The 12730-nt window shown below is 44.4% G+C and overlaps 1 protein-coding gene across 6 annotated transcripts in view; it reads left to right on the plus strand.

Annotated features, from left to right (window-relative positions):
* Nucleotides 1-12730, plus strand: part of ARID1B (AT-rich interaction domain 1B) — a 326453-nt gene that overhangs the window by 166661 nt on the left and 147062 nt on the right. The gene's annotated exons all lie outside the window — the stretch shown is intronic.

The raw sequence follows: 12730 nt of genomic DNA on the forward strand, positions 1-12730 counted from the left end.
TGGCCTTACAGCATTGTTTTACGTTATTTTGGTACTTCCTGCGAAAATATTCCTTCCCTTCAACGAAATCCGGCACATCCCGGATAGCACGAGTTACGCACGAAACACCCAGCCCAGTCGAGCGCTCCTCATCCCTCATTTCAGCCGAGAGCCAGCCCGGCTGACTAGTTTCTTAATTTTAAACCCACTTTTCACCTAAAAGTACGTCTGTGGGGGACAGTTGTGGCTGGTTTGGGCCCTTCCTAGCAGCTGTAACCCTGGACCCACCGGAGCAAGGCCACCATGGGGCCTGCGCCCCGCTGGCCATTTGCTCCCATCCACGGCTCTGTGGGGAGAGCCAGGCCAACAGCTCTCGGCAGAGGAAAACTCGGGCCCTTAAAACTTCACATCGCACACCAACGCAGCTAACGAGACCCGGCACTAGGGTGGATGTGAACTGTGCTCGCTTGTTTTCGATCCGAGTGAAAATAAAGAGCCTCGTCGCTTTGGACGGAGTGGCTTGGTAGACACGCACACAGTTCTTGCTTTCAGGAAGCCATTGCTCGCTGGTACGGAAACAAGTTTTCACATTGAGCCCTACCATATAAACATCTCGGTTTTTTTTTATTTTTTTTTTCCCTCACGAAAAGCTGCACACGAATTAAGAAAAAGGAAACACCAGGGTCTCTCCTTTTTTTTACCTCCCCGTGTGCTGCCCCCCCCCCCCCCTCCGTGTAATGAGTAGGAGGGACGGAACTTGTGACAGGGCAGGTACTGATTAGTTGCTGTCAGTCCGCGCAGATTAACACCTATTTTTAGGTTTCTGAACCTCTTGAGTAATACTAGTTAAATTGGCACAGGTTAATAAGTTGGGGTCCGCAGAGCCTCTTAACTGTTCGCTGCGAAATCTGAATTAAAGAGACAGTCTTGCTTTCTCAAAACGACGGAAAAGGGTTACGTCCGCCACATTCACCGCGTGTGTGTGCGTGTGTGTATGCACACACAACACCCAGAGGTCCAGAAAACAAAAGCTGAAGTCGATCGCTTTGGGGATGCTAACACAAACGTGTGTGAAGTTAGAGGATCTGTGCAGAATACATCACTAGTGAAACAGAAAGTCTCTGAAAGGAGGTGTTTTATCTGGTTGTTTTTTATATCGATGTAGCATTTAAAAATAAAACTTAATCTATGTTTCTTCGTGGTTTTTCTGCATGTCCTCCCCCCATTATATCATTATACTGTTACACTGACACCCACTGGTAAAAGTTGATCCGAGATCATGAGTGTAAACCGAGCTTCTTGATGAAGGGACAGCTATCTTTCCTGAATAAAAAATAAAATACGGATGGAATAATAGCTGCTTTGCCTCCTTCCCCCTGGGGGGGGGGGGGGAAGTCTCGTAATGAAGGTTATTCATTTGTATTTGATTTTGTTTTATGAAGAGTAGGTATGTGGATGCCCCAGATGTAAGAAGGGAGGCCTCGTTTTTCTCTAAAACCATAACAACATAGAAGTATCTGCAGTAGCAGTTTTTCTAGATGTTGGTATGTTTGGGCATAGACAACAGGCTGGCACAGAGGAGAACAGGAAAAATCATTAGTACATTAGTAGCTGCGGTGTTTAACATCATTCCCCAGGTAAAGCAACTTGAAGAAAAACAGAAATAATGGTCACGCAATAAATATATTTGTGTGAGCACTGACCTGATTGTATCAAAGCGGAGATGAATGCCTGTGCTGTGCGTGTCTTATTTAGTCTGTTTACCATTTAATTCAAAGTTGTCAGTGGTCTTGAAAGCCACTTGTGTTGGAGAAACAAGGCTCATTTTATCGAAATCTACCACTGCACCAAAATCTGGTTTGCGAGAGCGTCGTTCCATAGCCCTGCCTAGCACAAGAACAATACCATGCAATTACACTGTTTCAGGCTCTGAAATAGGCTTTCTTCCAAAACGCCCTCCCCTTATATTATGAGATGTGTTCCTATTAATGCAATGATTGATTGAAAATCTTCCTGTGTTTATGTTGTTTGGGCAGCAGTAGCTTGGATTTCCCCTGTCTAGACTAAAATTGTATCCAGTGGAGATGCACGGGACAGCTGTTTGTAAACTCTTAGTGGGACATAACAAATGAGCTGCAGCAAAAACTGTCAATGACTGGCTTTCTTATAAATGCAGTGATACCTTCTTTGTTTGGAGGGGGAAGGGGAACCTTAGCAGAAATACATACAGAAACAAAATGGACTCCGCAGAGCACAAGTGTGGAAAAGACCTGCCAGGGCTGCGTGGTTCGGAAATTAAAACTCTAGCCTTTCACCTCCGAGATTGCAGTTCAAGTTTTTCTTTACATTCTGAGCAAAACGAGCTTAAAATGAGTATAAAAATCAGTCTCCAGGGTTGCCAACTTACTGTTATAATTGGTGCAGATACCGTAATTGGAAAACAGGGTGAGTGCTGGGGTTTAGTTCTTCGGGAGAAGTTACAGGAAGATTTGTTGCTCAGGTGCTTCCTGTATCTTCGTCTTTCAGACTAACCTGTGCGATGCGTGTGTGTAAAGAAAAAAGCCTTTACGAAAAAGCTTGTTGAAGTTTAGGATTTATACAAGGTTCTCGTGTCTGAACACGTACAGCTGCACGGAATATCGCCCTATACGCACACCATCGTGCAGAAATGCTAAGTTTAGAAAACTGCACGAGGCTGTTAGCAGTTGATTTGTTTTGCTGTTTTACCTTGCATAATAATGCAAGCATGAATAGGGGGGTTACTTTGAAATCGAGACAGGCTGGAAAAAAAAGCCGGCTTGTATCCTGTAATTATCCAGAAGCACCCTTGTAGACCCAGAATAAAACTCACGAAGAGGCGCAGAGCACAATGAAGAAGCAGAGTTGGCGAGGAGGTGGAGTGTCAATAGCCTGCCACATCCTCTCTCATCTCCTCCGTCCCCGAGTGTCATGCTCGTTCTGTTTGCATGAAGAAACTGCAGCAAACTAATAAGAGGGAAAAGGGGGTGGGGGCAGGAAAAAGAACATTTATAGTTCATATTTGCAGGATTCAAATAAAATATTAAAAATGCTATAAACAGTTTTATAGTCATTGTTTATGGACTCTAGAATTTTTAATATTTTAACATGTAATTGAATTCTGAAGCCAAGATTCTGCAATTAATCAGGCTTTTATAAGCGAGCTGCTATTTGCTGGGAGTAACTCCGAGAAGAATTTGGGCTCGATTTTTTTGGTTTGTTTTGTGGGGATATCGGAAACGTTAAATGCTGAAGTGGCCTGCAAGATTGTACATTGTGCGCTCACTCGCTTGACTGAGTGAAAGTCCCAATTTGTGTAAGTAGTTCACGCGTTCGGGGAACCTAATTGTTTGATTCATGTATGCAAATTCAGGCTTTGTGTATGTGAAGCGTGGAACGTGTGTTTTTGGAGGACGTGTTCTCAGCGCTGCGCTCATTTTCCTCTACCACAACAGATAGGGAACTCGAGTAAAATGGAAAGAGAACACAATTTGTCGGTTTATCTGGACTCGTATTATTCCGGGCCCTACTTAGGACTGGAGTGACTCCTTGGAATTTTTTTTCTTTTTATTTTTTGCCTGCCCCTTTGAAATCTTCAGCGTAGAGCCGGCCTAGAGTTGAGAGCTTTTTTCCCTTCAGTTCTGAGGAAGTGTTTTGCTGTTGTGAACTAGAACAGTGTGGAGGAGTTATGGCACTGACAGGAGCACTTGTTCTTTCCCAGTAAACTCTTAAATCCTGCTATCAGAAGGGTCAAAAACTGGCCAGCTGCGACATCTGAATAATTTTTAAAGCGGTTAATCCAGTCAGAGTATTTCCTAATCTTTGCACCTTGTGGGGAGGCGAGGAAGATGCAGCTGAAAATAAGTCAAGAGAAAAAACTCAGATCGTTGGCAAAAATAATTCAGTTTGTCTGAGTCCTGTTCCACAGATTTACCCTTTCAAGTTATGGTATGAAGTACAGAACAGTGCCCAGGGGATTCCTCCCGTGTGACTCTTTGGCAGGTGTGTTGATGCTTTGTTGTGGAAACCATCCCTTCCAAACCTGTGCTGCCGGGCTGACGATGCCCAGACGATGCCCAAATGAATTTCCCAGACGCTGTCAGTATTAGCCGCCCGCTATATATGGCCCGATAGCGACGCGGGAGGGAAACGGGCCGCAGGAGGAGCCGGCTGGCTGGTTGGGAAGGTAGGGATCAGGTTCCCAGGGCCTGGGACACCCCTGCCGGCCGTCGCCTCGGCCATTTTCCCCATAACTTAGGGCTCCGTGGGCCACGTTGGTTCTGTTCTCGGCCGCATCACGCTCCTAGGGCAGCTGCCTTGATTCAGCCGAGCGGGCGATACTACACGTGCATTTAGGGTGTTTTCCTTGTCTTCAGAGAAATAGGTTTTAGATTCTTTTGTATATAGGTGGACGCTTCCCTTGCTTTTAATTATTACTCATCTCCCTTCCTATCTGTTCTGATTTCACTTTTTTTTTCCAAATGAAAAAGGAAAGGGTCATTTTTGTGTTAACCAGTTTTCTCAAAAGCGTGTTTCAGAAAGGTACGATTTACTGGTCCTGCGAGGGAAGGTGGAGAGAGGGGGCACAGAGGTATAATAAGGAATCAGTTTCTCCTCCTGACTCAGAATTAGGTTGTGAGTGAACAGAACCATCCACGATCTAGAAAAAAAATTAATAAGAACGTCAGCGCTATGTAGGGTAGGTCCTCTGGTGACAAGATTTGCCTCAGTGTGACTTTTTTTGCATATTTGTGTTTTATTCTCAAAAAGTACCTTTTTTTTTCTTTCTTTTTTTTTTCCCTTCCAGATGAAGCAGTCCTTGTAGGGCAGGAGTTGAATGTACTGTGGAGACTGTGCTAAATTACAAAAAGGTGCTCAAAAAGGTGTTCTTCTTTTCCCGTTCTTTCTGAGATTCAGCTAGGTTGTGTAAGTTACCCATTCCATTAAAAGTAGGAATAAAGAATTCAATTTACAGTTGGAATCGGTTGTGAGACACAGCAAAGGTTTTGAAGTTGAAACCGTGTTTCTGAAACAGAGCGCTCTCTCTCCACATTGTGCGCCTCCTCGCCTAAAAAATCTTTTTAACCCACATACCCAAAATAATGTTGTCTAAGGTGCTGGGAAGCTTTTTCTCCTGAGCACAATAGGAATATGTTGAATCTTTTGAAAACAGTTTCTGTTTTTCAAACACCTTTTCTTTTTCAGCATAGATAATTAACGCCTTCTTCACAGCGCTTGGTGCCCTTGATACATCTGTTACCTTTGACAGATCCTTTCTGTTTGCCACCTCTTCTTAACATGCTTCCAATATTTTCAGCAGAAAATAGCTTAGTATCTTTGATGTCGGGTGTATACCGGCTCAATTAAATAAGAAAGCTGCTGACAGAATGGTGTAGAGTTGAAACTCCAAGCTTTGTTTCTGTAAAGATTCTGTCCTTGGTCACTTATCTTCAATTTTTGCTGCAAATTGTTTGACTTCGCTTAGGCGAGGTTGTTAAGACACGCGGTTTTGCCTAGGACTGTACGTGTCTTCGTTTTCCAGCCAGCACGTGCAGACGTTATGCAGAGAGGCAGGAAGAGGGGAGCGGGGGGAACAGCCCTCGCAGCCCTGCAAAGCAAAAGCCCTCCCTGCACGTGAGGGTGGCGTTAAAATAAGCCTTTGGGGAGCTTTCTGGGATTTCTAAAATAAAAACCACGATGGCACTGCAGCTGTTTGTTACCACCCCCTAGCTGCTGGCGGATGGCACCCCCTATTTACGCGAAGCAAGCCGACTTCGTCTGAAAAGGGCTGCGAGGGCGGTTGGCCCCTTGGGTTGCCAGAGCCCTGAGGTGGGAACCTCCAGCCCTGCGGGGCGAGGGCAGCGAAGTTTTAACCCCTTTTGGCGTTTTCCTTAGCAGCGTCGCTCTGCAGGCTGACAGCGTGATGGTGCGTGGCGGAGGCTGCTTGTAGAGACCTTTTGCAGTGGACTTCGGTGGGTGAGGTTGTGTGGCTCACCGTTCTGGGGCTGCTGGAGCAAAAGGAGGCAATGGTATTCAACAAAAGAGTGAGAAATGCAAACGGGTTCGAAAAGATGCAGACACAGTACCTAAATAAAAGGCTTAACGTTTGCAGTAATTGTTACTGCTCATGTCACATAGCATAATGACAGTTTTTCAGGATTTCCCATATATTAGAATGCTTGTGGATGAAAGGTTTGAATTTTGTATTTAATAGTATCTACCACTCTTTTCTTAAGGGAAATTAAATAGTGACTGCTCCTAGATTTCAGTCTCAGTACAACAGTCATTTTGATCTCTACATTGTCAAACAAATAAATATCAAAAGCTAATTTTCGGTGCAGTTACTCTGTTTTATGCAGCGCTCTAGTGTGAAAGAACTAATTGTATGTTACATGTCTTTGCATATGTATGAAAAACAGTGCATGACAGAAAAAATACAAAAGATTTGAACTGTGAATGTGTTTACAGCAGCGTCCACGCACGTGTATACGTATGTCTGCGTCTATGTACCTTACCTGCTTCATCTGTCTTTTCATGACAAGAGCAGATGGACATGCTACTGCTGCAAATTTGCTGCTGATCAGAGGTGTCTGTGGTAGGTGCGGAGGAATAAGCTACCCCAGAGCTGGGAGGGGTAGGAGCAGGCAGAGCATGCTCGCGGGTAGTTCTGGTAGGTCCCGCTGCAGCGACTGGTGAGCGTGCGCTGATCAGACACGCGCAGTCTCAAATGTCCATTTATCCCCGGTTTGCAATGGCTGTTTCCTGGTGCTGATCTAACTCTGTCTCTTTCTTTCTGTTTGAGGTCACAGGAATTGCCCCATCGCCATCTAATCCACAACTTTTTATTCTCCCCGGTTGCTTCTAATACATATGTAATTCTGTAGTGAGTATTGTATCCCACAAGGCTGATGGTTATTGCTTTTAGTTAGCTAATATCTAGAGTATTTTTTTTTGCTTCTTAGGGATTGGCCTCATTCCCAGGATTTTGCAAAATATTTGCAATGGGAGACTAAAACAGCAGGTTAGTCAATATTATGTCCAAGACAGTGTATTAGGCACAATGTTGAAGATGTGAATGATTTTAATTTTTTTTTTTGTAAATCAGCTTCCACAAAACATTGGCATTTAAGAATTTTAAAAATATGAGCAGGACAGATCTGCTCTGCTGTACAGCTTTGAAGAACATGAGGCATCGTTGTGCTTTATCTCTAACGCTGGCTGACCAAGCACAGAGCTGCTTCAGCGAGCTGTCCTTGAGCTGCTCTGTTGTCTGTACATGCTAATAAGGAGAATGAGGAGAATTAATAAGCAAGTGTGAAATGCAGCATAGTTTCTGAAAATTGTTTCAAACCCTTTTAACACAAAATAGCACACAGTTGTTCTATCATTAAAAAAGATTTTTTTGTTGCTTAAAGTGTATTTTGGGAGCTAAAAGTTGCGGCTTCAGAAATTTGAACACTGATCTTTGTTATTTCTAACCCTGGTGAAGTAGAAGATAAATAACTGACATCACAAAGAACTGGCAAAAGAAAGGGAAAGTTTAAGAAAAAGTGGGTGCTAGATTTAAAGAGCGTCTTGAAATGGGTCACATTGTCCCGTTGTTACAGGGGCCAACCTGTAAGGGACTGGCATTTACTTGTCCAAAAGGCCTCGACTAAGTAGTTTCCATGGACTTTGTATGAAAAGTGAGGAAACCGCAGCTGATTTCTCCTTAATTCATGAGTCTGATACTGTGCAACTACCTCACCTTTAATTCAGAGATAGATTCAGGGTGGTAACGGAGGTGTCTTCGGCACGTTTGTTTCAAGGATTGCCTGGGGAGCATGCCCGGTCTTCCCTTTCTGCAGGCTTGGAACCTGACTCGAAGAACATGCATGATAGCCATTAAAAATAAACCGGTGGCAGTTAGCAGAGAAAAAAGGGAAGGAAAAGTTGTCTCAGTTACCAAAGTTTATTCCTACGTAGTCCTGCATACGCTAAAGCAGTGTACAAGCTCAGCAAGTCCTTGAAGAATTGCCAAAAACTAGTGTGGGTCATTTAAGTTTGTCCCTGCTCCAAGGAGAAGGGCAACCATGTTCTACAATTGTTGAATCCTAAATTACTTTAAAAGCGAGGCAAAGAATGCAAATGTTACAGCTAGGTAGGCTGGGTTTCATGAAGATACAAATGACTATAGCAATATTTATCTTTGAAATAAACTTTCTAAGGGCGCCGAAAAATAAAAGCAGGATTAATTTATTGTCCCTCTTGTTTAAAAAAAGATGAGTCCAGAACTGGTCGTGGGGGACACAGCTTAAAAGCTGAGAATCTGAACTAGAGAAGGTTTGTGGGGTTATATCTGCACCACGCGCTGCTGCATCTTGCACGTACCCAGGTGTCCAGGCTGGTCCCAGCAGGTAGCTTGGCAAGGCTGGTGCGCGGGCACGGCGGCTGGAGGTGCGTTCGCATCTCGCCGTGCCCAGGCTGATGAGCCCCGTTTGTAAGTCGCCGAGACCACGGAGCTTCCCCCAGCCACCCACCTGCCGAGATGCCCCGTGAAGTGAGAGGGCAAACCGGGTACAGGAGCAGGTAATTTGATTGTGAATTGGCCAGCGTGATGCAGGTTGTCTTATCGCGACCCGGCGGCGAGGTGATTTGACAGCAGTTCAGGCGGCAACCCCTGTATTTCCTCATTCTTTTATGATTTTGTTATCATGGGGAAGAGAGTCCTTTCTGATCTGCTTGATGTTTGTGATACAGTGAATACAAAAGTATTACAAAATGTGAGCATTAACATACACGTTTATTTTGTTTTGAACCTATCTTAGAAGTGCCAGAGGCATGCCTTCTTAGCGAGCAGGCAGTTGGCAAAAACCCTCTAGGTATCAAGAGAGGCCACGTGCTATAATTTTTCTAGAATAATAGTGTCAAACAAATGACAATAGAAAGCCTGTGAAATTGGCAGCCAGCTGGGCAAATTCTCATGTGTGACCCACAGAAACTGCGAGTGCCTGCGCAGAATATTTTGTCGGGATGGGAGCTGCACCAGCCTGCCGCGTGCCTTGCCGTAGCTCCGGCCCCGTGGGCCGCCAGTCGCAGTGGCTCCGTTAAGTGAAGGGCTCAGACCCACGGCTGAGGGCAGTGCTAGGCGTGCCTTGTACTGGGAGGTATTGCCTGGGTAGTTAAATGCAGATCAACGATCCTTTTCAGCATTAATGGTAACAGGATATTATGCAGCAATCCGCATCCACCTGAAATGATTATTAGTGCTTATTTTCATATTCCATGAGGAGAAAAAAAAAAAAAAAAGATGATAGAGAGGGGTTCTGTGACCCATGTCTCCTATGAGTTAGTTATTTCGTCCTTGAGTACTTGCCACTTCATATTCTCTTGTTTGGATAACAGTCGGAGTATTAAGCACAGCTGTAATTTTCTTTTTGTTAATGGTATTCCACTTCCTGTGGCTCTTGCGCAGTTTCAGCTAATCCCATCTCAAACAAAGTCTTGATGAGCCAAGAAGGAGCTGGACTGAATCGAGGACCGAATCGTTGCTGAGTGTGGCTTTGGAGATGACCACATTATTATAATTCCTTGTGTCATCTAATCGCAAGGCTGTAAAACTGTTTCAAAAAGGTATTGTTTAGCATTGCCCTTCAACGTTTTGATCTGTCACAAATCCTTTTCTGTGGGGTAGGGAGGTAACAACTGCTCTGCGCATGATTTACTGTAAGCCTTCTGGTGGTGATGCGATACTGCTTCTCGGACTGGGGGCTGCCCGACTCCTTTATTTAAGAGCAAAACAAAAGTACTAAGTAAGTGTCATTTATTCTGGTAAAAAGAGACTCGGGGCTACTACCCAACTTTTTTTCAGGGTACTCCACACGTCATTCATGAGAGATCTCTAGGATGACACCACGAACCCTTGCATTAGGAGGGGGAAGAACTCCCCCCTCCTCTTCCCACCTGCACCAGCCTCCTGGCCCAGCGCTGCAGCCTGCTGCAGTGGGGCTGCGTTTTCTTTATCAGCAGCAAAAAGGCTGCCGGATTCGTTAGAGAAAACACGAATGAATAGCGATTACAAGTCAGTTTGTATCCAAATAAGACACGGGGCGAGCAGGCCCATTCGGCTGTATCCCAGGATGGTGAGGAGCGGGCCCAAAGCGGAGGTGGTGGGGCCTCAGCAAAGGGCCGGGGCAGCGCCTAGGGGAGAGCGGCTGGGTCTGGGGCCAGCACGTGGGCTCGGCAGGGCCTCGTCAGCCACCCAGCCTGCTTTTTTAGCGACGCAGGGGATCTTTCGCTGCAAAAGGAAAACAGCCCCCTGCCCAAGATAATGTATTTACATGTGTACAGTGAGGCAACTAAAATAGGAAACGTTTGACTGCCACAAATAAGTATATAATGAGAAGTTCTTAATTAATGCCTGATTGTCTTGAAGCAGCAATGAATCTGTAGTTCATTTTTTGTTTATTGGAACGAAAGTGATATATTTTGGAGATGATTAAGAGAAAGATGGTGCTTGCCTAATTCTTAAGGACACAAAATTTTCTATTCTTGGGTAATGTGGGTGTTGATTGAAGTACACTCTCATTCCCACTAGAGGGGGGTCCTCTCAGGCCAGGTTGTAATGTGTTTTGTGATGGTTTTGGTTGTGTTTTTTTTGGAAGTCAGCATGAGAAAAGTATCACATTGTCCCACATCTTATATCAGTACTTTACACTGTGTATCTTACAGTGTCAGCAGTTACTTGTCTCTTACTGATCGCTGCTGCATTTTACACAGAGGTGAAAACCGAAATGAAGGGACTAATACGGCAATACACGAGTAAACACAGTAGTAACTAAGAATGCAGAGGGTGTTTTATCACACCATCCTCAACGAGAGACAGGTATTTTATCACGGCAGTGGTGTGATCGCTCTTGGAAAAGCAGAAATGCCATTACCAGACCTGTTCAATAACACTTTTTAAATCGGGATTACCATCTACACCAATAGCTGCACTCTGAACCATTTTGTTGTCCCTGTGAGCGTTTACATTTCTAAGCAAAAATGAAAATATTTCTGCCTGTGAAAGAGACCATGGTGATGTATGCTACACCACCTTCAGCTTCTGGTTTACTGTTTGATGTCCCAGTTTGTTCCTCTTCTCAGTTTCTTGGTGAAAAGAAGGAGGCCTGAGTCTTGCAAATGTGCTGCTTGTCGCATCACCTTCGTGTGCATGTTTCAAACCAAGGGCAGCCACAGACGTCCTCTCGCCACCGAGTGAACAGGATCTCAATTAGCACAGCCCATTTTTGACAGTGCCACCTTCCCACAGAGCAACAGTACTCTCGTGGTGAGGTGGCCTCCCCAGAGAAGAGACAAAGCCTGGAGCCCCAGCAAAGATCTGGCTGGTCTTTGCGGGGTTTTCGTGCCATCCGTGTTGGGGCCATCAGCACTGCTGGGGGCAGGAGGGGGTCCGAGAGGGAGCCAGTGGCACGGGTTCACGTTTTGGGGTCTGTGTGGTTCTGGTAGCGAGATGTTTTACCAGAACAAACAGCCTGGTGAAAATGAACTCGTGGTTTGGATGGGTACCGCATTAACCCTAGCTGGGCTGCCTCTGATACTGGAATTACTTGAGGATCCGAATAGGGCGCTGTATTCTGACAAGCAATCATACTGCTATTTCCAATCCAGTGTCTGATTATTCTCTTTTTGGCCTTGGGCAAGTCACTTAACCCTCTGTCTGTTTCTTCATCTGTAAAATATATTATGGATATTTATCAGTCTCACCAGGACTGATTGTTTAATATTTATAAAGTGCCTAAAGGATTAGAAGCTTAATATAAGTAGCTAATACGTATCATTTCAGATTGATTTTATTTACTTGGATGGTTTTTTTCTACCTCCTATTGAATGAGATCCTCTTTTGTAGCCTCTTACTGCCATTCCTAATCAGCCGGACAGGTCACAATTGGGTAACTTCAGGTTCATTTTCTCCTTTTATTCTTCGTTCCTATAAATGCTTCATCTCCTCCTCCCTTTTTTAATTTAGAGATGAAGGGATACCATATGTTGCTAGATCATGACATAAATATATTTAAGTGCTGCCATCATTGTTAGTTTATCAGCCTTTCCATTATAAACCCTCTTGTTCAGGGGTTTATAACTCTGGCATTATAATGTGCTTCAGGCTGAAACTTGACATTCATTTTTTCCCTCTTGATTTGCTTTAAATCCTTCACTCTTCTTAAGTTAAACTGGAACTGGAGATTAGATACATTAGTTATAGTTATACTAGTTGTATAAATTATAATGCAGCAGTAGGCATTTTAAATAGGATGTAAATCAGAGAAATAGAGAATTTCCTAGTTGTTAAACTATGAGCCTGGGAGTAGAAATCTGGGATTCTTTTCATGAGCTTGTCCCTTGTTTGGCACATGACTGCTAAGAAATTATTTAACCTCTTTCTGCCTCACTCTTCTTGCTGTATATTGGGATTATGACATTTCCTACCTCACCGGTGTATTGAGAAGCTTAATTAATTAGAATTCATAAAAGCGCTGAGATTCTCAGGTGAAAGGTGCTGATGTGTGAAGTATTTTTAAGGAGACTAATGAAAAAGCCGGCGCGCCTGCCTTTCTATGCCTGGTGTCCCAGATTAACGCGTAGCAACTCCCGGAGCGGTGGGATACGCGGCGGGCAGCAAGGCGTTGGATTTGGGGCACCGCCAGGTCACTTAACACCTTGTTTTCCTCGGCCTTTCCGATGTGCACTG

Source organism: Anser brachyrhynchus, assembly GCF_964034855.1.
Source record: "Anser brachyrhynchus genome assembly, chromosome: 3".
Classification (NCBI taxonomy): Eukaryota; Metazoa; Chordata; class Aves; order Anseriformes; family Anatidae; genus Anser; species Anser brachyrhynchus.